Source organism: Zootoca vivipara, chromosome 8, assembly GCF_963506605.1.
Source record: "Zootoca vivipara chromosome 8, rZooViv1.1, whole genome shotgun sequence".
Classification (NCBI taxonomy): domain Eukaryota; kingdom Metazoa; phylum Chordata; class Lepidosauria; order Squamata; family Lacertidae; genus Zootoca; species Zootoca vivipara.
Genome location: NC_083283.1, coordinates 81,764,934 through 81,792,810, shown reverse-complemented (window position 1 = coordinate 81,792,810; position 27,877 = coordinate 81,764,934). Strand labels below are relative to the sequence as shown.

General features: G+C 47.1%; 1 protein-coding gene across 2 annotated transcripts in view; it reads left to right on the top strand.

Moving 5' to 3' along the window:
• Positions 1–14,405: 14,405 nt before the first annotated feature.
• The window catches only part of ENOX1 (ecto-NOX disulfide-thiol exchanger 1), a 270,937-nt gene continuing 257,465 nt past the window's right edge, over positions 14,406–27,877 (top strand). For both annotated transcript variants that reach the window (XM_035103504.2, XM_035103500.2), the window contains exon 1: positions 14,406–14,528. The gene's annotated coding sequence lies outside the window, so the exon portion shown is untranslated. The remainder of the gene's footprint in view (positions 14,529–27,877) is intronic.

Genomic DNA, 27,877 nt, shown 5'->3' with positions numbered 1-27,877 from the left:
TGAATCCAAGAAATATTGTAAAGTAAGGTAAAAGGTAAAGGACTCCAGGATGGTTAAGTTCAGTCAAAAGGGTCTATGGCAGGGGTAGGCAACCTACCGTAAGGCCCGGGGGCCAGATCCGGCCCAATTGCCTTCTCAATCCGGCCCGCAGACTCAGCTTGTTTTTACATGAGTAGAATGTGTGCTTTTATTTAAAATGCATCTCTGGGTTATTTGTGGGGCATGGGAATTCGTTCATTTCCCCCCTAAAATATAGTCCCCACCACATGGTCTGAGGGACGGTGGACCAGCCCACAGCTGAAAATGGTTGCTGACCCCTGGTTTATGGGGTGCGGTACTCATCCTGCTTTTCAGGCTGAGGGAGCCGGCGTTTGTTCACAGATAGTTTTCCGGGTCATGTGGCCAGCATGACTAAACCACCTCTGGTGCAACGGGACACCGTGATGGAAAGCAGAGCGCACAGAAACACTGTTTACCTTCCTGCCACAGCGGTACCTATTTATCTACTTGCACTGGCATGCTTTCGAACTGCAGGAGCTGGGACAGGGAGCTCACCCCGTTGTGGGGATTCGAACTGCCGACCTTCCAATCAGCAAGTCCAAGAGGCTCAGTGGTTTAGACCACAGCGCCATCCATGTCCCTTAAGAAACATTGTAATGAACTTGTGACACAGTTCCTGACCATTATTGAAAAGCTAAGACATTTCAGAATACAAAATGGACGAGGAACATAACATTTGTTACCTACCTCCTAGGATGTAAATGTAATATGTTTACAGCTCGCATGCACCCTTTACCAAACTTATCACTCTTGTCTCCTGAGAAATCTCTATGTGGGACAAGAAGCTACAATTAGAACTGGATATGGAACAACCGATTGGTTCAAAATTGGGAAAGGAGTACGACAAGGTTGTATATTGTCTCCCTGCTTATTTAACTTATATGCAGAATTCATCATGCGAAAGGCTGGACTAGATGAATCCCAAGCAGGAATTAAGATTGCCGGAAGAAATATCAACAACCTCAGATATACAGATGACACAACCTTGATGGCAGAAAGTGAGGAGGAATTAAAGAACCTTTTAATGAAAAGACCCTGATGTTGGGAAAGATGGAGGGCACTAGGAGAAGGGGACGACAGAGGACGAGATGGTTGGACAGTGTTCTCGAAGCTACGAACATGAGTTTGACCAAACTGTGGGAGGCAGTGCAAGACAGGAGTGCCTGGCGTGCTCTGGTCCATGGGGTCACGAAGAGTCGGACACGACTAAATGACTAAACAACAACAACAACAATGATGTCATTGGACACCTGAGGGGAGAATGTCTGGAAACAAGAGCACATTGTCCAATTAGGAATGACTCCTCACACAGGAAGCTATGCAACTTATCGTTTTGTGTGGCGCAAGGCAGGGCCGGCCCAAGACCTTTTGCTGCCTGAAGTGAACCAGAAATGCCCCCCCCCTCACCTGGTATTCAGATATAGACTGCCCCTGAACATAGGGGTTCTAGTTCAGCTAGGCCATTTAACAGCCCTTGTCAGGCAACCCTGTGTCTGCATGCCTCTTGCCTGCTTTTAAAGCCTTTTAACCTAGCAGCCAAATCTTTCCAGTTGAAGGTAGACAGGATCTCCCCTACCCATCCTGCATGGAAGAACCCCCCCCCCGTGTCTTGAAGGACAGGACTAGCCACATGGTTGGGAGTCTTGGGTTGTTAAAAGCCCAGCTCCCCTCAATCTGGCCCACCTTGAAGGGGGTCCGCCTTGCCTTCTAGCAAAGTTGGCAGCATGAATTGGGCGGTGGGCTGGGCTGGGCTGGGTCTCTGATTTTATTTTATTTTAGGAGGGGGGGTTCATGACTCCACATGGATCCCTCTCCAAGTCTACAACCTCCCTCCTGCCCTTCAGCTCCTGCTCCCCTGCCTTCCCCCATCCATCCCATCACCAGCAAGGCTGCCTTGCCCCAGGAGTGCCATGGAGAGTTTTGTGGCCAGCTCCTCAGCTGCCAGGCTCACTGTGGTGGCTGCTGCCTGCCCCTGCATCCCTCTCACCCTCGTAATCTGGGGAACCGGGTTCGCGTCTCCGCTCCTCCACATGCAGCTGCTGGGTGACCTTGGGCTAGTCACACTTCTCTGAAGTCTCTCAGCCTCACTCACCTCACAGAGTGTTTGTTGTGGGGGTGGAAGGGAAAGGAGAATGTTAGCCGCTTTGAGACTCCTTAGGGTAGTGATAAAGCGGGATATCAAATCCAAACTCCTCCTCCTCCTCCTCCTCCTCCTCCTCCTCCTCCTCCTCCTCCTCCTCCTCCTCCTCTTCTTCTTCATCTTCATCTTCATCATCTTCTTCTTCTCAGCCTGGCCAGGTAGCAGCTGAGCACAAGACAAGGAGTGCAACAGCAGTGGGGCTCCCCCTGACTGGAGCAGAGTGACAGGTCCCAAGACCAATAATGGCTGAGCAGGCAGAGATACCTGGCCCCATGCAGCCAATCTGTGCCTGGGCCAAGGGATTTCCTCACCTGGGCCTCAACCCCTTCCTTGTGCCCAGGTGTGTAAATGAACCTCCTGCAAGAAAGGAGAGGTGTATCCGAGTCTGTCTACTTAGCTCCACCGCAAAATAACATTCCCGAGGGTGCAAATAATATTATAATCAGACGATTTAACTGCTGGTTTTTATTTCTTGGGGGGGGGGGTGTTTTCAAATTTTGACATAAATCCAGCAGGAGAAATTAAATTTAAAAAATGAGATGTTTTGCAATGCAAAAGCAGTTTCTTCTGGTGCCTTTCCTTTTGACTTTTAAATCTAGACCCATTCTCAAAACGGAGCAACATTTAGCATCTTAACCATAATAAAAGACAGAAGTTTGTTGCAACATAATTAAAAGAGATAGTAAACCGCAAATGAACCTGAACGAAAACATTGCATTCTAATAATTGCTAGATTAAAATGCCATTTCTTTGCATTAATTACCTTGTTATTCATGCCATGGTTCGGAAATATGCCTTGTTTTTTTTGTTTTTTGTTTTATTCTTCTGTTTCAGCTTCCAATATGTAATGCCAGTATTTGTTTAGCCTATATTTTATAAACTATTGCCTTAGGTAACTGACCTTATTTTCTAACATCCTCGTTTTACTTTGTAATTTTCCTGTTTATACAATTCTACTTGCATTTTAATAAAACACCAAAAGATGCTCGAACCCAGCAACTAAATTTAAAACTAATTATCATGCTGATGATGCTTTATAACAATTCAGGAGTAATTAGCTTCAGTAGTGGGTAGTACTGTGAGCTGCTTGGTAGTGTAGTGGGAAAGATTAATGTAATAAAAAATGAATTTAGTGGTCCCACTCAGTACAAGATTCAAATAAGGCAAATCCATAGCTGCCAAGTTATCCCTTTTTTTAAGGGATTTTCCCTTATGCTGAATAGGCTTCCTCGCGAGAAAAGGGAAAACTTGGCAGCTATGGGCAAATCCCACTTCTTAGTGGTCCTGTAAGCAACAGTAATTTGACTGTTTAAAGGTAAAGGGACCCCTGACCATTAGGTCCAGTCGTGATCAGCAAGCCCTAGGCTCAGTGGTTTAGCCATTTATTTCCCCAGGACATGTTATTGCATTATCACCTACCTAGCCCCCCTGAGATCTATGGATGAAGGGTGGTATACAACTTACGTAATAACATCAACGATAATATTCTCCGTTCTAGACAAGGAGCAACTTTGGCCTTTCCCATTTGCATCATCAGTAGGTTGGGATTGAGGGTGCATGACTGCTGTGTTCCCACACTGTCCTCCCCAAGTGGCCTTGCACGGCTCAGATCCGGGGAGGGTGGCGTGAGGAATGTATAACAGCCATGCCACTCAGGGCTGGTGTTGTTCCATTGGTGGTGGGAGCCGGGAGACCACAATGGGCTCTTTTCTTCCATGCACCTCCCCCTTTTTGCCTACTTAAAGTTTCTTTAATAAACATCTTAAAATTGGCTATTGGTGTTCTTGCAAAGCATTTGTGCCAGATTCAAAGGGACCGTTTCCCCCTCACATGGCCTAGACCATGGGTCAGCAACCTTTTTCAGCCATGGGCTGGTCCACCATCCCTCAGACCATGTGGTGGGTCAGACTCATACCCTCCAACTCCCGGTAAGAAAAATCTGGGATCAGAAGCGGCGCAGCACTGGAAGTCGCTTCTACGCATGTCTGGACATGCGTAGAAGTGATTTCCGGTGCCACTCTGCCTGATTTCCGGTGCCCAGACATGGTTCTGCGCATGTCCAGACATGCGCAGAAGGAGCCTCCCTGGCAGGTAGGAAATTTGGGGGATTTACGGGATTTTTCTCTATTCGGGATAACAGCGGGAAATGGGTTTAAATATAGGGGTTTCCCACAAAAAACGGGAGACTTGGCAGCTATGGTCAGACTATTTTGGAAAAAAAATGAACAAATTCCTATGCTGATTCCTGGACCGTCCATTGAGAATGTGATTGGGCCTCATCCGGCCCACGGGCCTTAGGTTGCCTACCCCTGTCATAGATGCCTATGAGAGTTGATAGCATTGTCAACAGGGCTGGTGCTAGGGTTTTTTGCACCCTAGGCGAGATCACCTTCTGGCGCCCCCCCAGGGGGTGAGAGGGGGAGAGAGAGAGAGAGACTAAGAGCGGGAGGGAGGGAGGATGGGGTGAGAGGGAAATAGCGAGAGAGAGGGAGGGAGGGAAGGGGTGGGTGGGTAAGAGAGAGAGAGAGAGAAAGAAGGGGGAGAGAAAAAGAGGGGGGGAGGAAGCCGTGAGGGAGGGCTCCGTCTGGGCCGCTTTCCCTCCCCCCACCCCACAGTGAGCTGGGGAGAAGGGAGACGTGGCCGCCCACCCCTGCGAGAGGTGGCAACAGGATCAGTGCCCTGAAAGCGCTCCTTTCAGGGCACTCATCCTGCCGCCGCCTCTCGCAAGAACAGGTTTCCTCCCCCCCCCCCCGGGCAGGCTGGCCAGCGCCCCCTCCATTTTGGCGCCCTAGGCAACTGCCTAGTTTGCCTAAATGGACACACCGGCCCTGATTGTCGAGGTTGGTAGGTACAGCCAGCTCTTCCAAGACAGGCAAAGTCTGGATGCTGTGACAAAGACCATGGTTTCCCACAATGACTGTTCCTGATAGTGCTCTGCCCATCACTTCATCTGCTTGCTGAGGCCTGTAATGATCTCTCCAGACAAGGTTTTCGGAGGTGGAGTTTTTCTGACTGTTGGTCCAAAGGCTTTCTTCATGCCTTCGTACATTTTGCAAGTGCTGCCAGGATCAGCAGCAAGCTGAATGACACAGCTTTGGCCAGTAGTCACTGGCACATTGTGTGGCAATCTGCTGGACATCACTTCTTTCTTAGTGCAACAAGTGTCCTCTCACAGGGTGCACACCTGTAGTTCACAAGAGCCTCACTTTGCAGTGATAACAGGCTCCTTGTCCTTCATGCCAGCCTCAATCCAGCTGGGGATCTGCTGCTCTGTCTTGAAAGAGTTCATAGCGGTGTTGTAGGTTTCCTCTTTGAGGTGGTTCCACCTTGCTTTGACACTGCCTCTGGGGCAGTTCAGTAGAGTTTGTTCAACAGAATCAGAGAAGTCTTCACAAAGTTCAGGTATGACTGTTCTGGCAGTGTTGATTCGAGGCTGCCACTTTCTGCTTTGTGCTGTGGGTCCTCTTTGGCTGGAGAAGGTTCCTGCTCGCCACCAGGGAGTGATCCATGTCAAGGTCCCACAAGGTCTTGCCGGAAGCCGCTGCTTCTCTGGCAGCAGGGGTAGTTGGGATGCCCCACAAGGGCATTGCTCTGTGGGATTCTGCCACCAGGGCGAAATGGGCCCTGCTTGTGACGATACTTTCTGCAGACTAGTGGGACGTAGAAAGTTTACCTGAGAAGACTTTATTCCACCTTCTTATTCCCCACGGCTACAGAATTTCCTGCTAGTAATGGTTTTGTCCGTGCATGTGCGTGTAAATAACAACATGGGTTATTTTATACTGTAATTCCCTGGCCTACTTGACAAGTGGATTAGGAAGGAAATGAATGAGAAATTAAATACCTCCAAATGTCCAGCCCTTCCCCAAGCCCATGTAGGATGCTAAATCTGTTAGTTTTATATTTAGCAATTTGGCTTGGCTAAGTTCCTCAGGAAAGATAATAGTCTGATGAAGCAGGAAACTAAAATCAAAAACCTGACTGTGGAAGTTCAAGTAAGCAAAATTAAATGTGGTGAAATCATTCATTTATGTACCGCTGTAACACCTGCACCCTCAGAAATAAAGACATTGGTAATTAAAGTCTTGTCTCCCCAAGACAGCAGGAACCAACTTAATAAATGGCAATTCATCCCTCATCCCTCAAGGTGCCCTGAATCTGTGGGGGGGGGGGGCTGTGAATTAACACTGGACAGGATTAGTGCTGAGTATGAGTTACTTGTGGGTAAACAGTATAAGGTAAAAGGTAAAGGAACCCTGGACAGTTAAGTCCAGTCAAAGGTGACTATGGGGTTGCGGCGCTCATCTCACTTCAAGCCAAGGGAGGCAGCATTTGTCCACAGACAGCTTTCCGGGTCATGTGGCCGGCAGGACTAAATCGCTTCTGGCATAACGGGACACCATGACCAGTGGCGTTGCAATGGGGGGGGGCGCGGAGGGTGTTGCGCCATGGGTACCATGTCTGGGGGGGGGTGACAAGAAGGCACCCTGCGGGGGCTCGCAGCAGCGCGGCATCGCATGCATGAGCTGTACGTAACGATGTCGCACATGCGCTGTACATAGCGGTTTGCCAGCGCCGGCGCTCCAGCGCCGTATGGACGGTGCCGGGATTCTCTGCTCGCAGCTGTAGCAGTGATGGATGGATTCCACCGCCGTCCGTACTGTGGGAATGTTAGGGATGCGGATTAGGATATATTATTTGATAGATCCTATCCAAGCTTATGTTAGCAAGCTTCCAATATCAGCAGAGTGACATTCCCCTTTTGTGCACAGCAAAGCGTGTGCGTTCAGGTTTGCTAAAACCTGTACAATATTATACTTCCTGGCAAAGTCCCCTTTGTCCCTCTTAAAAGAAATACACAACACAGTGTTTATAAAATAAGATAGAGTTTACTTACAGTTTCATCCTGAGTTAACAGCATAATCTCAGAAAGGCAGGTTTACGTAGAAAAGTTACAGATATATACATGTGGAGACTACTTAGTAAAGTAAGGCTCCATCTGGTCTCTCTCTTGGCTGCAGGCCAAGAGGGAGAAGCATCCTATCTGGAGATTCTCTGGAGATGTGTTCCCATCGAAGGAGAGAAGGCTAAGAGAGAGAATGGCTGCTGCCTAAGGGCTTTTGTCCCAGCTAATCCATCTCATCTGCATATCTGGAGGAACAGGAACTTAATCAGGTGTCCCTCCAGGTGAGTTAATCAGGTGAGTTCCTGTTAATGGACACTCTAGGAACTGTTGTGACTTGTCTGCCCCAGTGTTCCATCCCAGAAAACCACCGCCAGAAAACCGCTATGTTGTATAAGGAGCCGCCTCTTTAATCCCACAAACTGCTCATTGCAACATCTCAGGAGCATGTAGCAGTTCTAGTGTGGAAGCAACTTATATGTGCCATGGTTATTATGACTTACACATATTCCTATAGATTTATGACTTCCATCAATAAAATGTCCCCCCAGGAGACAGCTGCTTTTCAGTTGAATATATCACTGTTTGTAGCATATCATTGTTTACTGTTGCAATCACCTTCCTACAGTAATTATTGCGGCAGGTTTATTTTTCTTTATTTTGCAGTGGAAGCTGGGAACATAGGACAAAACACGGGTGTTGATCTTCACGTTTTAGCAGTTCTCAAAGTGAGGGAAAGAGATGTACAGTGGCAATGCAGAACTTGTTGTTGCCATAGTTCTTACACTGTGTGTGTGTGTGTGTGTGTGTGTGTGTGTGTTAAAAGAAAAACAAAACTCAGGAAAAAAGGTGGGGAAAGTAAAGCTGTTGGTGTATCAGCATGCGCTGTGTATAATGAGCAAAACTTAAATCACGACATTAAAACGTTCTCTGACAAGCTGTCAAGATTATTACTAATTATTACGAGCACACCGTGTCTCAAAGCAGCTAAGTAGTTTGCAGGCAAACACATACATTCAAAACACCTCAGCAATCTGAAGAAAGGGAACGGGCGCTGTTGCAAAAACACACACAGAACTGCTTTGATTTGGATGAATCAAAATTCCTTTTGGACAAACATGCAGCTTCAAGGATCTGACCAGACAACTTAGCAGCTCTCCTATTCTTGTAATTCTGCTTGCTGTAGAGGTCCTTTTTCTACTGGCCTATCGACTCCTTGTTCTTTCTGTCCCCTCCCCTTAAGGACCATGAACATGATGTGGCTTTTGCTAAGCTGGAGACAGGATCTGCATTAATCAGTGAATGGTGTAGCAGTGCCACTTCCATTCTGTTTGGGCTCTTCAGCAGTCAGTATTTCTGCCTTTGGGTTAATGCTGACTATTTATCATCCCAAGACTGCACTCGAGGGGCAGGGGAGAAGAAGTTGATTCTCTTGGCATGGACCAGGCCACATGATTTTGCTATTCTTTTTTTTTCTTGGTCCATCTCGCCTGCTCTCATGTCTAACCGGGTTCACTTTTTGCATTGCACATAGGGCTATGGGATCAAGGCACTGGTGATTCAAAGGGATAGTTAGCTGAAATAAATTACTGTATCTTTCTATCTCTTCACTGCTGGAATATGTAGAGCAGTTGAAGATATTAGACAAACATCTATGGTATATCATTGTTTTTACAAGTACTGTAATATACGGAGTTAAAACAAAAGGCACATTACCACAGGAATAAGAGTTCACCAAAGAAAATGTGGAACTTTGTTGTTAGAATCATAGAATCATAGAGTTGGAAAAGACCACAAGGGCCATCCAGTCCAACCCCCTGCAAAGCAGGAAACACCATCAAAGCATTCCTGACAGATGGCTGTCAAGCCTCTGCTTAAAGACCTCCAAAGAAGGAGACTCCACCACACTCCTTGGTAGCAAATTCCACTGCCGAACAGCTCTTACTGTCAGGAAGTTCTTCCAAATGTTTAGGTGGAATCTTCTTTCTTGTAGTTTGAACCCATTGCTCCGTGTCCACTTCTCTGGAGCAGCAGAAAACAATCTTTCTTGTTATAAGTGAATGATTCAGGTCTGCCATTTTCTTGGCTCTATACTTAGTTCCACAAACACTTGCTTAATTTTGAAAAAGGAGCAATTGATTTTACAGTTAATTTATGTATGTCTCACATCTTTCGGAATGCTTGATATAAAGTTATATCCATATAACCAGGGTACATAGTTAAGTTGTGTCTGATTATTTTTTCTGGTACCAAGAAAATGAATTTGCATGTCTAGTAGCAATTGCGCCTTGTTTTCAAAAATCAATTATTCAACTTGTCCTCTCCCCCCCCCCTCTTTTTAACAGATGGCTGTAAATGGATGAAAACTGATATGAGTCTCTCTGTCCTGCACCAATTCACCTTGTTCTGACAAAGAAATGCCAAAAATGAAGATTAAGTAGGTCCCATTGTGACTAGCTAGGGGTTTCCTTTTCCCTCCAGAGCATAAGCAGTTAACTCACACACCTTAAAGCGGCGAATTAGGTCTGAACGCTTTGCCCTTTACATGGATGTCCTTGAGTTGCTCAGTGTAATTTGTGTCAGTACTGTTCCGTTGTCACTGCACAAACGGAAGCCGTGACACGTAGCTCTGCCAGCCAGCCAGAGGGAAAAGCCACACACAGTGGCAAGACAAGCCAGTATGACTTAAATCAGGCAACCCACTAGCATGAAAATTACTTCAGTTGCAAAAGGGTAGGGCTATGAATCAGTTACCCAAAATGGGTGCAACTTTTCTGACTCTGTTTGAATAATGCTATAATACTAAATCTACCCTCTCCCTGCAAAATACCTAATGGGAATACAAAACATAAGTATTATAATGCTCTACCAGTAAGCCATCACATAACCATAAAAAGTACATTATGGATTCAACACAATGATCGCAAGTTGTGCCAATAACCGACATAAAATATTACTGCAGACATACATAACTTGTGGTGCCTCCTTTTTGGAAAACTAGATGTTGTATAGTCAACCGAACCTGTAAAACTTTCCCTCCTACTCCCATTAAAATATATACCCTCTAACCAGTGACAAGAACATACCTATCTTGAATTTTAATATGCTGCTTTAATCTTTTTTTTGAAGTTCAGAATGGGTCTTGTTGTCATCCTGACCTTTTGCTGGGCACAGTATGTATTATGCTGTTGCCAGTCACCCCAATCTCTGAGCCGTGTGAGATCCCAGAGGTTCCAGGCACTTACCTAGGCTTCTGTTTCCTTGGAATGAAGGATAGCAGAGACGGTGCTGTCTTCACAATATACAGGTCATTGACACACACAACCTGAGCCTATGATGGAGGGGCTCACAGCATTGACACAAAATCAAGCATGCCTCTCACAATTCTGCCTACTTCTTGCCAAGCATAAAGGCATATACACACCCCTCTGGCTTTTATTTTTCTCACTACCAACTGTTTGAGGGAGGGCCCCCACCCCTTTGGCACCAGGCAACTGCCTTTCTAATACTAAGGACCCACACTTTGGGCCATTACCAAGAAGCTGGCCTGGCGACTTGAACAATGGAATCCTCCATTAGATTTTAACCCGTGCTGGATCCAGGAATTAGAAGGGACTTGGGTATCACACAGCCTAACTGCCCCCAACAACCTCAAAGCAACTCTCTCTCTCTCTCTCTCTCTCTCTCTCTCTCTCTCTCTCTCTCTCTCTTTCATATACAGTCCAAAGATAGGTATCACTGAACTTGATGCTCTAACTCCTCCTTAGTTTGCAGTTCTTGTATTGGTCTAAACCACAGAGCCTAGGGCTTGCTGATCAGAAGGTCAGCGGTTCAAATCGCCACGATGGGGTGAGCTCCCGTTGTTCGGTCCCAGCTCCTGCCAACCTAGCAGTTCGAAAGCACGTCAAAGTGCAAGTAGATAAATAGGTACCGCTCCGGGGGGAAGGTAAATGGCGTTTCTGCATGCTGCTCTGGTTCGCCAGAAGCGGCTTAGTCATGCTGGCCACATGACCTGGAAGCTGTATGCCGGCTCCCTCGGCCAGTAAAGCGAGATGAGCGCCGCAACCCCAGAGTCATCTACGACTGAACCTAATTGTCAGGGGTCCCTTTACCTTTGAAAAACTAAAATATTAGCCACAACATGGATGAGCAACAGAATTGTGGATGAGCAACAAAATTATCATGAAGTATAGATAATATGATATGGCAAAGAGCTATATTGGAGAGAGCAAAGCGTGTTCTTCAGGCAGTTAGCAATGAACCCTGGCAGCTGACTTATATGAACATAAGCATCTTACAACTTCCTTGGCATTAAATGGACATAAATCTGACATCAGGAACCACAAGACAGAGAAACCAGTAGGAGAACACTTCAATCTCCCAGGACATTCTATACAAGATCTCAAAGCAGCTGTTTTATTGCAGAAAAATTCAGAAACAGACTGGAAAGAGAAGTTTCTGAATTGGAACTCATTACCTAGCTTAAAACCATGGAGCCACCTGGGATGAACAAAGACATAGGATTCTTACCTCATTATGCATGATCAAGCTTTCTTTAGCGCCTCAGACCTTGCTTCACCCCCCCCTTGCAGGACCAATTGCAGTCATCAGCAGTCGTTAACAGCCATCAACAGGTTTACCACTCCTATCAGCCTATCACCCATTCCTACCCCCCCACCCTCTGAATATACATAAGGGTCTGGCTCTTCTGTTTCAAGTGTATCTGAAGAAGTGTGCATGCACACGAAAGCTCATACCAAAATAAAAACTTAGTTGGTCTTTAAGGTGCTACTGAAGGAATTTTTTTATTTTTCTTTCTGCACGTATAAATGATTATGGGAGAGACCTTACAATACCAGTCAACACAGCAATCCACCAACGAATCGCATCTACGCGGGTTTTTTAATTCCACAAACTTAAATGGAGATTGTCGTTTGGAAAAGGAGAGAGATATTATTTATCGCTGCTTCAGCACACGAGGCTTTGTTTCCCAGCTGTGTTTATCTGCTCAGGGTGTCTTGAAATGTGCTCTGCTTTGATATCCTTTCATTGTGTGCAGGCCTGAGACTGCCAGACGGGAAGGAGACAGACGAGGGGCAGGCAGATTCTTCTGCACTCATCGCCATCTCAGCCCTTTCCCCCCTTTCTCCCTGTGGGATCACACCGCCAGACTTCCTGGATCCCTCCCTCCGTGTGTGTCATCTATAATTTAAGACTTGATTTACACTGTAACTCAGCCAACAGAACCCAGAGCATCTTTTACCTCGCTTAGTAGCTAATGAACCTTCACTTTCTCTTTGTTGCTCTGGTTTAGCTCAGCCACATTGGCAATGGAGTGACTGGCTTTTATGCAAAGACTAAGCAAAATGCCAAGAGACTGTATTAAGGAAATACAAAGTAGGAAGACTCGAAACAATCTTGGAGACTAAGTGGTGTCATAGAAAAGATTGGAAGAAGAAGAGTTTGGATTTGATATCCCGCTTTATCACTACCCGAAGGAGTCTCAAAGCGCCTAACATTCTCCTTTCCCTTCCTCCCCCACAACAAACACTCTGTGAGGTGAGTGGGGCTGAGAGACTTCAAAGAAGGTCTTGGGTGGCGGTTATCGCCTTGGGTGGAATCATTTAGTCTTTTCTTTCCTATATGGTGGGGCAGTGGCATGTGAATTGGTGACTCACCCCCCTGCAGTGGCAATTCCAGGGCCCCCCCTCTTAAAGAAGAGAAGAAGAAGAGTTTGGATTTGATATCCCGCTTTATCACTACCCAAAGGAGTCTCAAAGTGGCTAACAATCTCCTTTCCCTTCCTCCCCCACAACAAACACTCTGTGATGTGAGTGGGGCTGAGAGACTTCAGAGAAGTGTGACTAGCCCAAGGTCACCCAGCAGCTGCATGTGGAGGAGCGGACACTTGAACCCAGTTCCCCAGATTACAAGTCTACCACTCTTAACCACTACACCACACTTGCTCTTGGAGTGCTTCCTGCCCCTCACTCTTCTGCTTCCTGATCTATTAATTAATATGAGAAGCCATTCTTGCAAGTTCTCTGCACCTGCTACTCAGTGAACTAGCTCCTCCTCCCCAGCCTGCCCCCTCACTATTCTTACTATTGCTTTCCCCAACCTGGTGCTCTCCGTAGGATTTGGACTACTGCTTGCATGAGAGCTGTAACCCAAAACACTGGGAGCCAGGGCTGGATTAACCATTGGGCAAAATAAGCCCATGCTTAGGGCATCAAAGGAAAGGGGGCATCACATAAATGTTCCATTACCAGATTTACCACGGACCATACGGTGCAGTTGAACAAAAATAAACATTGTTTATCCAAATATACAAAAATAAACATTTTCTATCTTGCTGTAGGGTTTGTTTCATTTCAAAAAATGAATTTTTTTTATTTTATGGCTTGCTGTTGTTTATGTTTTGAATCAGATATATATGAGGGCACCAAAATCTTGTAAGTGCCATTGGCCTCTAAATGTCTTAATCCGGCCCTGTTAGGAGGGCTCCAAATTGCGGAGGGCTGCCTTACTAACTCCATCTACTGAGATTGAAAGGGCGTGGGGTTCCACCTTCTGAAGAGACTATTGCCGAGGAGGGAACGGGGGAGCAACTCCCAAGGCAGCTTGTTACCCCAAGCCACTGGACTTTGCGTCCGCCTCACCTGCCCTCTGAGCAGACTGGAGGGCTCAAGATCAGCTTCCTGCAACCTGGCGACTGCCCGGCGGGGAGTTATAGCCCAAACCATCTGGCTGCCTCCCGGGTACCGGAGTCCGGACGGGGAGCGCACGCCAGGGGGAGCCCCGCGCTCGTCTTGGGCGGCCTTTTCCACACATCCCCTCCTCCCCTCGGCGCCCCGTACGCTGTGTTGCTCTCTCCTTTCTCCCTAAATTCAAGCCCGTTTGCTCCGTTCTCCGATTTTCAGGGAGTTTTCTCCGCGCCCCCGACGAGGGTTGGCACCGAATTTCCAGCCCGATGGCGAGCTGGGGATGCTCGCCTCACGCAACCCGGTGGGCGCCTCCGCCAGGTGCGCGCCTCGACGGCTGCCCTTCTCGCGCCCCTCCTCTCCGCCTTAAAGTGCGCGGCGGCGGCGCGCAGGTCCCTCCCCGGCGCCCCGCCCCGGCTGCGCGGACTCGCCGGGGCTCCTTTGTGTGCGCTTGGCCGCCGCGCCGGAATTTCGCCCCGCTCCCTGGCAGACAGCGAGCCAGCCAGCTAGAGAGGGAGGGAGAGGGAGGGAGGGAGCGGGGCCGCCGCGGCTCCTCCTCCGGCTCCTTCGCCCAGCCTCCTGCACCGCCGACCGCCTGCCCGCCCGGCCGCCCGCGCTGCCGCCGCCTCCACGCGCGTCGCCGAAGCCTGGCGGGCGGCTGCTCGGCTCCTTGTCGCCGGATCCCTGAGGCGCCGCGCCCCGCGGGGGACCCTGCGCGCAGGTAAGGGCGAGGGGCATTGTGCTGCGGCGGCCGCGGGGCGGGGAGAGCAGCGGCGTCCCACCTCGCCCGCCAGGGATGCTGCTGCTACCGGGCGGGCGGGCGGGCGGGTGACGGGGCGGGCGCCTTGCGCGGGGACAAGCTGAGACAGCGCGCCAGGCAGCCTCTCCGCGCGGGGAAGGCAGGCGGCCGGGCAGCAGGCCGGACTGGGCGAGCGCTCCGCGCGCAGGGGCGGGCCAACCCTGGACTGGAGCCTCTCGCTGGCTCTCCGCATCCTTTGCGCGCCTGCCTGCGCCCGGGCGTCTCCAAAAGTTTCTTCTCTCCCGCGCTCCGCTCCGAGCTTGGCGTGCGCCCCCGCCTGCGCGCAGCGGGACGCGCGGAGGCGTCCGAGCTCTTGCGCGCTAGGAGGCACCGTCCCGGGAAGGGCTCCTGCGCTGCGCAACCGGTGGCGCCGCGGGCTGCTCGGTCGCTTGCCTTGGGTGGCGAGAGAGGGCGCCGCACCTGCCCGGCAGAAGCAGGCGGCTCGGGTCCGAAGGACTCGATGCTCCCAGCAGAGGTCCGGGCTCGGGGAAGAGAACACGACGGTGGCATCTTCTCCCCCTCGAGCCCAGGCTTCGCTTGCGGAAGGTTCTAGGGTTCCGTTCTGTGCAGCTCAAGTTCGACAGTGCTTGGATGCGGGACAAGGAAACATTATGGAACTGTTGCCCACCAGAATAGTAGATCATCTTGGGCTAGACGACCTGACGTGCTACAAAACCGCTTGCTCAGTTTCTGTGTTTTCGAGGCTTCCAGAAAGCAGTGTTTTAGGGCTGCAGCCAGTAACCCAGATGCTCAGGTGTTTTGCATTGGATGATTGTCTAATCTGGAATAATGAAGGAACATGGAAAGAGAGAATCCGCAGGACACATAAGGAGGCACTTCCTGCATTTCTTCCCCTTTCTTGAAAAGATGCCCAGGGGTGTGAATGGCTATTGCTTGGCTTCAAGAAAGAACACCCGAATCTTGGGTGAAAGATTGGCACAATCCCCTGCTACTTGAGCTCTCTGAAAAATTACTTAGTGTTTTTTTTAAAAGGTTACGTGTGTGCACCCCTGCACGCCATAGCTTTGTTTTGCTTTGTTTAGAAAATGCTGTTTAGAAAATGCTTTGTTTAGAAAATGCATTATTTGTTTCCCTCTCTTAGATTAGATTGCAGCAATAAAAACCTAAAGTGCTAAGTATTCATAACAGGAAGGCAGCTCCAGAAATTATAGCTTTCATTGGAGTGGAGCTCTTTCTGAAAGTTGGGAGGTGAGCAGGCTGGGCTATACTTTATTTGGATGTGCTGAGAGGGCTCTAAGCTCCCTAGTAGAGCACCCGCCTTGCATGTAAAGGGCCCTGTGAATCCGTATCATGTCTGATTAAATGATGATGAGATAGCTGGGTTAAGAAGAAACCTCTACCGGAGACCAGAGAACACTTTCCTTTTGAAGTAGACAATATTGGGCAATGGACCAGCTGTCTGGCCGTGAGGTGGGCTTATGTATGTTGTTAAACCCTAATGTGTAGTCTTCTCCTCTAAAGGAGACCCTATGAGACTCTAAAGTCCCATTGAAGCTGGTGTGTCTAACGTCCTGGTCCTAAACCAACTGCTGCCAAATAAATGCTTAAAGCTGGCATACTTGTGCAAGATTCTAAACCATAAAGTTATTCTGCCCTTGCAGAATAAAGAAGAGCTGGCCAAGCATATGCTTATGGACAGCACGCTAGCAGGACGTAAAGACAACAATGCTCTCTTGCTGTCATTTCCCAACAGCTGGTGTTCAGAGTGCTGCCTCTGATCCTGCAGGTGGCACATAGACCACGGATTAGTAGCCCCTCGTGTACTTTTTCATCATGAATTTGCCCAATACTTTGTGGCCAAGTAGGTGTTGTGTGGGCAGCACTTCTCTTGTCTGTCCTGAATGTCCAACCTTTTAGCTTTACTGCTTCACCCTCTGTTATATTGCATGAGAGTGAAAGAGAGAGGAAAGCACTTTCTAGCTGCTTCTGCTCCTCCCCCCCACCCTTTCTTGTCTTTTTGCTAAACCGAAAACCCCTAAACATTGCAAGCTTTCCTCGAAGGGGAGTTCTTTACCGTGTAGATTGTACTTTTCCTGCTCTACTGGGCAACATTTTGCATTTTTTGAGGATCAGTGTTCTAAGGAACTCAAATTCAGGTAGATTGTTTTAACCAGCTATAAGCTCAAGTAAAGCTCTGCTTGGCATTGTTACCCTTTTCTGTGTGATATTTGCCTTCCTGTGAGTAAAACTCTGCACTGCTGATCAGCAGGAGCGGGCAGGTGTCCCCTTTTGCCACTTGAAGTGACATGGGAAGGTGCCCCCACCACCAATTTCCAGCGAGCCCTTGCACGCTGCTCCCAAAATTGCTGCTGATGCTAGCACCATTTCTCCAGCGGTGGTGGGGGCAGTAGGGAAAGGTGGGGTGCCCACAAGGGCAGCCTGAGGGCTGCAAGTGACGCTCAGGCCCTTTTGGGGCAACCCTTGGCAAATTTGGCAAACCCCTCCCCCCAGTGATGGCCAAACGTGGCCCTCCAGCTGTTTTTGGACTACAACTCCCACCATCCCTAGCTAACAGGACCATCGGTCAGGGATGATGGGAATTGTAGTCCCAAAACAGCTGGAGGGCCGAGTTTGGCCATCACTGCCCCATGTGCTCGCAAATGATTGCAACACTGCTAGGATAGAGCAGGATTATCTTCATTGCCCCATTGCAGATCTGTAGTGAGGAGAACTCGCCTAGTGAGTTTGTGGTGAAGGTGAGATATTAACTTGCTGGCTTGGCTTCACACAATCTTTGACATCACCCATCAGGTTTTGATCCCATTGTAGACTATAACACTGCCTTGTTTGAAATAATTATTTGGTCAGTTGTGGTCGGGACTGTGGACCAATCTAAATGGCATATTCTGTGGATGGCTGAATATAGGTGCATTGCTTCTCTTATTTTATGACTACTGAACGTGGAAACTGCTGAGAGCACTCAAAACTAAACACAGCAGCTCCCATTTTCAACAAGCTTGTATTTCTTACTTGTATCATGCATTCATTTATACGTGGCATAGTGTGTTTATAAGGAATAATAGAAAACAACAAAAAGGTTTGTGCAGTGCTTTCCCCCCTTAAAAAATGTTTAGGCTTACTCTCATTTTCCTACTCATATTCAAATACTTCTCCTCAATGAGGCCAAACTTAGATTCACAAAATGTTTAGGGGTATGTGTCCCCCTGTGTACCCTCAGAAAGAAAAGCACTGGGTTTGTGCCATGCAAGGGAAAGAAGAATACTGGTTTCCTTGGACAAGTTAGGAAAAGAGAAGTATTGGCTCTTTACATATGTATTGCTGTTGGTTTCAGTGAGCTCACTTCCAGATATTTCTGAGCTTCCCAGTTACATTTCCAGCTGCAGGGAGTTAGGAAATTCTTATTTAGCTTACAATTTTAGTAATGTTGCTCCATCTTTCCTCACTCAGTTCTCCTCCAGTGACCTTGTGTTGAGTTTTAGAAAGAATCATTGCCAGACAAGCTGATAGTTCACAGGATGAGGTAATATAGTATCTTGTTTCTTAGTAACCACCCACTGAGCTCAGAAAGCAGAACAATGCAAGGTGAAGCCCACCCCCCTCCCCTCCGAGTCGGAGATTTCCAAAGTCAAAGCTCATCCTCGCTGGACTGAACAAAATTGGCTCGAGCAAAATGATGCAGGGAACTTAGTGCCACAATTAAACAGTGAAAACTTCAGCTAGTTATAGCTCAATCCATAATCAAAGTGTCAAATTCAATGCTTGAAATGTAAACATACGCAGAGTTGTATGTTTTTCTCCAGCCCTGCACATGGAAACAAAATTAACACTGTACGTACACATGGGAGATTAATGCATTATAATAATTCATATTTAAAAACAAACGTATCAGCTCAGTAGAAGGAATTTCTTTACTACCGGAGGAAGTAAAGTATATGTAGATTTTGAAATTCATAACATGTGTTCTGTCCTTGTTACCAGGAGCCGGTTTATTTACAATGGTGTTGTGTCCTGCTTTCTTTTCAGTATACCCCTCCGGCACCCTCTCTGTTAGCCCCTGTCACAAACTCTGTGTGTCTCTGTTTTCCTTTGTCTCCATTCTCCTTCCCCCGACTTGGAGCTGCGCTTAATACTTCAAACCTGCACATTTGTGGGTGCATGCATCTTCCTTTGGTACTTCCGTGCGCATGGCCTGCATTGGGTGTGTGTGTGGGCTCTCCCATTTATTCTCCTTGAACCTGGGCCCTCTTGCAGGCAAAGCACATCCTCCGCCCCTGAGCTATGCACCCACCTTGCTGGCCATGGATCCAGCCTTACCAAGGGGCTGGTTGTGCAAAGGAGGCACTTGGGGTCCCATCTGGTTCCCCCCGCTTTAAATGTTAGGGTCTGGTTTGGCTCCTGCTTTAGTCAGTGCTAAAACTCCAATAGGAGGAGACTTTGATCCTGAACCATGCAGTCATTTGATATAAATCATCTGTTTTCATTCTTTCATGTCTGAGGCTTGAGATACTAACCAGAAAAATGTTTCTTGGCACTGGGCTGTAGGTTAACTTCACATGCATTTAATGTGCATTGCTATTGATCACGAGGAACAAAGGCAGGCATTTCATCCTATGTCCTGTCAATCAAGCCCAGCAGCTGAGTTTTCTGGTTGCCAATTTGCAGCTGCTTAATGGTCCTGAGACTTTAACCTTCTAGGGACCTTGTGCTTGTAAGCAGCACTGCTTTGTTTAAGCTGTGCTAGAAATTCCCCAGGCATGTTTTGCGACTTGCATGGGTCCAGTTGCGACTGTGGGGGGGGGGAATCTCTGGATGCCAGGTTGGCGCAGAGTTGCCAAGTCTCCCGCCGAAAAATGCAGGATCAGCAGTGGTGTGGCACCGGAAGTTGCATCTACGCATGTCCGGGCACCGGAAATCGGGCAGTGGCAGGACCCAAAATGGAGCCTCCCTGGCAGGTAGGAAATCCGGGGGATTTACGGGATTTTTTTCAATCCGGGCTGCCGGTGGGAAACTGTTTAAAATACGGGGCTTTCCCCGTGAAAAACGGGAGACTTGCCAGCTATGGGTTGGCGACAGACATCTCCACCCAGCTGACCCCTCCAGCTTTCTTAAGCAGGTAAGCAGAAGAGTTTCTTTATTGCATTTATATCCCACCTTTTTCTCCAGGGAGTACATGGTTCAGTGGGTCTCCTCTGAGTAAAACAACACTCTTTACTTCTATCAGAATTGGAACTGTGCCTTCTGTTCTAATGTTTAAATAGCTGTCCCAGGAGTCTGCTGTTCAGTAATCGCACAGTTCAAAGTTGGAGTCAACTCTTTATTAGCAAAACCACAATCTCCACAGACTTGGTTGGGTGTCAGGCCTAATGAGCAGAGCAGCTCATTCCCGGTGGTCTTACTCCATGAAAGTCAGTGGCTGAGAGTGAAAGTTCCCGCCTTCTCAGCACCTGCCATTTTAGAGGTATAGCTTTACACGCTGCTTGAGCCAACTGCTGTCAGGGTGCCATAGCTTCTAAAACCCACCATTGAAGAAGTGAGGTTACAGGGATCCAGGCAAAGGGCCTTCTCGGTGGTGGCGCCCGCCCTGTGGAACGCCCTCCCATCAGATGTCAAAGAAATAAACTATCTGACTTTTAGAAGACATCTGAAGGCATTCCTGTTTAGGGAAGCTTTTAATGTTGGATGTTTTATCGTATTGTTATTATTAATGATGATGATGATGTTGGGAGCTGACCAGAGTAGCTGGGAAAACCCAGCCAGATGGGCATGGTATAAATAATAAACTATCATCACCACCCCACCACCATCATGAGTTGGACTGCAATGGTCAGGGCCCAGGGCCCAACTTCATTTGCTCCATGGAAAACCATGAGCAGGACCAGCTTCCTTCCCCCCCTCTTTCTTTTTCTCTCTCCCTTCTCTCTCTCTCTCTCTCTTTCCTACCCCTTCCTTCCTTCCTTCCCTCCCTCTCTCTTCCCTCCCTCCCCCCTCTCTATTTCCCTCTCACCCCTCCTCCCTCCCTCCCTTCTCTGTCTCTTCCCTCCCTCCCTCTCTCTTTCATCCCTTCCTTCCTTGTCTTCCTTCCTTCCTTCCTTCCTTCCTTCCTTCCTTCCTTCCTTCCTTCCTTCCTTCCTTCCTTCCTTCCTTCCTTCCTTCCTTCTCTCTCTTCCCCCTCCCTCCCCACCCTGCACTATTACTCTGTGGTAGCAGGACTGCCACTGCTTTGGAACATGTAGCAGATATCATGGTTACAAGGAACAGGTTGGATGAAATACATCTGTGTTTGAAATATGATTAGCCGGGGGGGGGGGCGGGCGCCAGAAGGTGATCTCACCTAGGGCGCTAAAAACCCTAGCACCGGCCCTGCACCAACTTCCTGGACCTTGGAACCACCAACATACAGTGCCCTAGTTTCTCACTATTCATCCTCAGTAGGGGTACTCTGTTTGTCTGAGTAGAACAGGCTTAACAACATTTTGCTATATTAATTAAACCCCAAATATAAGATAATGGAAATGGTTTAGCAAAACAATTCGCCAAAATTTGCAGTACACGAAGACGACTCTGAATGTCTTTCAGAGATGACGCTTTTCAATTAACTCTTTGTGCCATGATGAACACTCAAAATCTTTGGTTAATAATGTGTGACACACGTGACTCTGTAGCCACGATCTCTTGGATGAGCGGATCACTGTAATGAACACTGTTCTTCTAGGGAGGAGGCACATTCATCTGTCCAAACAGAAAGAGGCCGTAACTCTTGTTGACACATGCTGCACAGAGCAAAGTTGTGACACCAGTCGAGCAGTGGCTCAATGCCAGGATATAAATATAATCAGTGCGGAACTATAATTTGCATTTCTCGCTCCTTGATGAGAATGCCACTCAATAAGTCCTCGTTCTTGTGAACAATGTGCCTATGGTTGCAGGCTCCTTTCCTGGAATCTCTGCTTCCTTGTCTGTTACCATGAGACATGAGCCCTAAGGGACTTGGGTTGGGAGCCTCTTCATTGAGGAAAGGCCAGCAAACCTGCACATCCAGACAGTGCAAACTCCATACAGCTATTGTACCACTCTGTTCCATAACTGCTCAATCATACAGCACTCTCAGTAGGAAGGAAGCCACTATTCACAAGTGGAGAGAGGTCCACTTTGTTGTTATTTCACATTAAAAGGTAAAGGACCCCTGACAATTAAGTCCAGACACAGACGACTCTGGGGTTGCGGCGCTCATCTCCCTTTACTGGCCGAGGTAGCCGGCGTTTGTCTACAGACAGTTTTTCCAGGTCATGTGGCCAGCATGACTAAGCCGCTTCTGGCGGAACCAGAGCAGTGCATGGAAACACCGTTTACCTTCCCGTCAGAGCTATTGATCTACTTGCACTTTGACATGCTTTTGAACTGCTACCAGTAGGTTGGCAGGAGCTGGGAACAAGCAACGGAAGCTCACCCGTTGCGGGGATTTGAACCGCCGACCTTCTGATCGGCAAGCCCTAGGCTCAGTGGTTTACACCACAGTGCCACCTGTGTCCTGTGTTCACATTAACTGCAATTGACTCTCCCATGGATGGGGAAACTTCTGGGGGGGGGAGAGGTGAGTTTTGGGGAACAAAAGGTAGAAAGGGAAAGAGTTAAATAACACTCCTTCCTACCACTCTCTTGCTCTTGCAACCTTGAGGATGTTTTTCATTTTAAAAAATTGTGAACAGTTTTCTTTTGTAAAAAAAAAACCCAAAACACTTTCCGTTATATGAAAGGAATATTGCAACGGAGTGTCCTGTAGTTTGGCCCCGAGTTGAAATGTTAACGAGATTCCTCCACCCTCCCTTGAAACCCATTTAAAAGTTATTTCATGAAGATTGTTTAACTAATTGGCTTAACAGACAACATCTGATCCTGATAAATGGGCCATTGGCAGGTGATAGAACTGTTATTGCTGCACAACATAAAATGGTTTTATAACTCCTTAATTGGCAGGCCTTTTAATTTAGGCTGTGCTGGTATTTCTCCCCATATCTTCCTGTGTGCTAATGGGGCGTGGTGATGCTTTAGCTCCATAGAGCTAAAGATTGAAGGTGTGATCTGTAGACTGCAATTACATTAGGCATTGGGTCAAAGAAGTAAATCTCACTTTAGTTGAGGGTCACTGCAGCATGCCTTAGAATAGGCATCTCCAAACTTGGCCCTCCGGATGTTTTGGGACTACAACTCCCATCATCCCTAGCTAACAGAACCAGTGGTCAGGGATGATGGGAATTGTAGACCCAAAACATCTGGAGGGCTGAGTTTGGGGGTGCCTGCCTTAGAAAGTAAGAATAAAGCCATAATCCTATGCACCAATCCTTAGATTGGGAAGTAAGCCTCACACTGAATTTAGTGGTACTTGCTTCTTAGAAAACATACTTAGGTTTAGGCGCTACAGGATGGCATTTCTTTTTTTTTTTTAAATCAATTTTTATTAGATTTTCACTTACAAATCAATCATATCAAATTATACAAATATATATCTATTAAACCAAATATTATGCCAAATTATAAAAATTTTGCTTCCCCATGCTTCAAATTCTGAGGGTTCTGAATATCGATAATTGCTGCCATTCTAATCAAAGTTCCAAGTTCTTTCCAATCCTTTTAATCCAACATAGTCCAGATCCATAGCTGCCAAGTTATCCCTTTTTTAAAGAGATTTTCCCTTATGCTGAATAGGCTTCCTCGCGAGAAAAGGGAAAACTTGGCAGCTATGTCCAGATCACAGGATGGCATTTCTGACCCATTCCTGTTGCTGCCGCTTGGGAGGGAGGGAGCCCGGCAGTGTTCCTTTTCGTACGGGATTTCAAATCTTTGCAGTTCTGTGCCGAAGTTGAATGCCCTTGTTTCGATTTCACCCTATTTGGGGCTTATTTGATCTCTGCTTTGACTGTTTTAAAATGCACATCATAACTCCTTGAAATTTGCACTCACATCTCTTGTAACATGACCTTTTTTATTCCAAACCTCAATGAAGAAGATGCCCTTTCCCATGTGTGTACAGTCTTCCTGTCTTCCTTTTTTTCTTAACATGCACATGATTAGTCAATTTAGCCATCACTAGTACATTTCTGTTCCTCTCCTTTCATTGTTGCTATTAAAAAATGGTAATATGCTTTGGCTTATTTTTTTCATAACTGGTAGCTAAACAAGAATGGGTCCACTTTTAAATTAATTTTTTTTAAAAAAAAGACAATTTATTAAATTTTCCAAATAAACACATTAAACAATAACAAAACATTCAACAACAAACACAACAACACATATTAAACACAAAATTTCCTCTTTTTAACATCTATTCAACTATTTAAATTCAGGTTACAGGTAGGTAGCCGTGTTGGTCTGGATCGAAGTAAAATAAAAAAAATTCCTTCAATAGCACCTTGTTGTTGTTGTTTAGTCGTTTAGTCGTGTCCGACTCTTCGTGACCCCATGGACCATAGCACGCCAGGCACTCCTGTCTCGCACTGCCTCCCGCAGTTTGGTCAAACTCATGTTCGTAGCTTCGAGAACACTGTCCAACCATCTTGTCCTCTGTCGTCCCCTTCTCCTAGTGCCCTCAATCTTTCCCAACATCAGGGTCTTTTCCAAGGATTCTTCTCTTCTCATGAGGTGGCCAAAGTATTGGAGCCTCAGCTTCACGATCTGTCCTTCCAGGGAGCACTCAGGGCTGATTTCCTTAAGAATGGATTGGTTTGATCTTCTTGCAGTCCATGGGACTCTCAAGAGTCTCCTCCAGCACCAGAATTCAAAAGCATCAATTCTTCAGGTATCTGAAGAAGTGTGCATGCACACGAAAGCTCATACCAAAATAAAAACTTAGTTGGTCTTTAAGGTGCTATTGAAGGAATTTTTTTTATTTTATTTAAATTCAATTTGCTCTGCCGAGCTTTGATTTCCCTCCTTCCCCTCATTCGGTTTTCTTATCTACTCCTGTCTCACAGTTCCTTTATTCCATCTCTTAAAGTCAATTCGTAGGATTTATTTCAAACCTGAAAGTGTCTTTAAAGTTCTACAGTTCTTCTCCATATAGTCCACGAATTTACTCCAGTCCTTTTGGAACCTTGACTCTCCCTGGTTTCGGATCTTGCTAGTCAGCCTTGCTAGTTCCGCATAGTCCATCATTTTCGTCCGCCACTCTTCAATCGTCGGTAACTCCTGGGTTTTCCATTTTTGGGCTAATAAAGTCCTAGCCGCGGTTGTCGCATACATAAATAATACTTGGTCTCCTTTTACAATCTCCTCTCCTATAAGTCCTAAAAGAAAAGCCTCTGTTTTTTGGGGGAAAGTATATTTAAAAATCTTTTTCAATTCATTATATATCATTTCCCATTTTTTTAAAATTTTCTCGCATGTCCACCACATATGATAAAACTCACCATCCTTATCTTTGCATTCCCAGCATAACTTACTACTCATTCTATACATCTTAGCCAATTTTACTGGTGTTAAATACCATCTAAACATCATCTTCATAACATTCTCTTTCAAGGCGGTACATGCTGTAAACTTCAATGTTTGATTCCATAATTTCAACCACGCATCATATTCAATATTGTGCCCAAAGTCTTTTGCCCATTTTATCATCACATCTTTTGTCAATTCATCTTTCGTATACCATTCTAACAACAAATCATACATTTTTGACAACAATTTTACTCTGCCTTCCAACAATTCTATTTGAAATTTGGACCTTTTATCCTCAAAACCTATTTTTTTTATCGTTTGTAAAAACATCATTTGCTTGGTGGTATTGCAACCATCCAGTCAAGGCTTCTTTAATTTCCTCATATGGTTTCAACCTCCATCCCTTTTCTGATTTCATCAAAATCTCCTCGTAAGTGGCCCTCCTCCCCTCCATATTTATCTTCTTAACCATCAGCACTTCCACCGATGAGATCCACCGTGGGGTCTTTGTTTCTAACAGCAACTTATTTCTTTCCCACACCTCATATGAAGACCTTCTTATCACATCACTTTTAAATTAAAATTAAATCAAAACCAATAATCCAATAATTTTTGAGAGCTTGTAAATCCAAAACTTTGACCCTGCTGAACGTGGCTTGTCCACTATGTCCATGTTAGTTTGGTGCAGCTCCTAGAAAGTGCTTTGGGGAACCTCTCAGGGGTTTGTCTCACCTGTGCTTTCTGGACTTGCCACTGCTAACCCACTTTGCTATACTTGCTTGGCGCCATTCACACACCTGCTCCCAGAGAGTGGAATTCAAATAAGATCTCTCCTCCTCAGAGAGGGGAGACTTTGCGGGCGGGACCCCCTCTATGCGCCAAGCGGGGGGGGGGCGTGTTCAGCCCCCTGCTTCACCTATACCTGCTGCCACGCTCAGGCCCCTGGCTGGCCAATAGGGCCGGCCCGTGGGCGGGGTTTACCTGCTTTAAAACAGCGCGGCAGCATCCGTATCTCCCCTTCTGCTGCTCCTCCTCAACGGATCTCCCGCCCACCCTCCCTGTAGGTCTTCCCTTGGTGTGTTTGCTTTGACCTTGCTATGGACTTTGGTTGGTCGTCTTTGGTTGCCCAAAGGGTCCTGGAAGGAGTTCTTTATCCAATTGGCTAATTGGCACTGGCCTCTTGGTTTTTTCGCCTACCTCGTAGCAATTCGTCACAACTTATCTCGGTATTTGGCGGTAGGCATTGGAATATGGAGTTGTCTGGTGTGTTCCAGGACTGGTTGTGGCCATCATCCAACCCTCCTCTTATAGGGGTATCCCCTTAAGGCACGGGTGTCAAACACAAGGCCCGGGGGCCAAATCCGGCCCGCCAGACCTCGTCATGTGGCCCGCCAAGCGCCCCAGCCAGCGGGACCCAGCAGTGGGACCTTGCTGCTGAAGCGCCGCGCCAACAAAGCGCCGACAAACAGCTGGGGCCGGGGAAATGCTTTTTGCCCCTGGGTCCCTTCGCGCTCTTTTCTGGCGCTGAATCAAGGCGGCGACCCCCCCTTCTCTTTCTTTCTTTCTTCCTCTCTCTCTCGTTCTTATTCTTTCTTTCCCTCTCCTTCCTTCCTTCTTTATCTCTGTCTTCTCTCCCTCTTTCTTTTTCTTTCCTTCTTTATTCCTTCTTTCCTACTCTTCTTTCTCTCACCTCTTTCCTTCCTCTCTCCCTCCTGCTCCCTCTTTTCTTTCTTTCTTTCTTCCTTACTTCCTTCCTTTCTTCCTTCCGTCCTTCCCAACTTTCTTCCTCTCCCTCATTCTTATTCTTTCTTTCCCTCTACTTCCTTACTTCTTTCTCCCTTTCCGTCTTCTCTCCCTCTTTCTTTTTCTTTCCTTCTTTATTCTCTTCCTTATTTCCTATTCTTCTTTCTCTCCCCTCTTTCTTTCCTTCCTTCCTCTCTCCCTCCCACTCCCTCTTTTCTTCCTTTCTTCCTTCCTTCCTTCCTTCCTTCCTTCCTTCCTTCCTTCCTCCCCTCCCCTCCCTCTCCCTCTCCCTCTCCTCAGAAACATAGGATGCTGCTTTATACTTTTGGCCCTTAAACCCTGGAACCAGGAGAGCAGCTTCAGTGAGTCAACCTCAGCCAGTCCCTTTGGTGAAGGGTGGTGGCTCACTGGCAGAACATCTGTCCTGCCTGCAGAAGGACCCCAGCATCTCCAGGTACTACCGGTAGTAGCTCTGCAAAGGTCCTGCATGAAACCCTAGCGAGCCTCCACCACCCAGTGCAGTTACCAAAAATCATTTTTCAATAAATTGTACAATAATTGTACATTTTTTTTTAGCAAAGAAGATAAGATATCTTTATTGTCATTATTCTGACTATGTTTCTGCTTTCAGAGCTAGTTATTACTTACATTATTACAAAAAAACAGTAATAATTGAATGCAGTGACAATAATTTATGATAATAAAGAGTGGACACATAGTCCTACAGATACAACCAGCCCTTTGAGGGTGACCAAACTGCTGATGCGGCCCCCGATGAATTTGAGTTTGACACCCCTGCCTTAAGGGATCTGGCGGTCGTGGATCCTGTCCGATGCCCCACTGGGGGCCATGGCATGACCCCCGGTGACACCAGGGGGAGCTTTCAGTTGTATTTGCATCAACAGGCTCCTTCCTCGGGGTGTTAACCTGATATGACGCCCCCGCAGAGCAGGGTGGAGTCATGCTTGCTAGGGTGTCCAATGCCTAAGCCAATACCTCTCACTTGCTCTAACCAATAAAGTTGTGGCCTTATTTTACCCATTAACTCAAATACCATGTGTCACTGTGGGAGGCGGGTCCTCGAACTGCAAGCATTGCTTGCAGCAGACCCACTA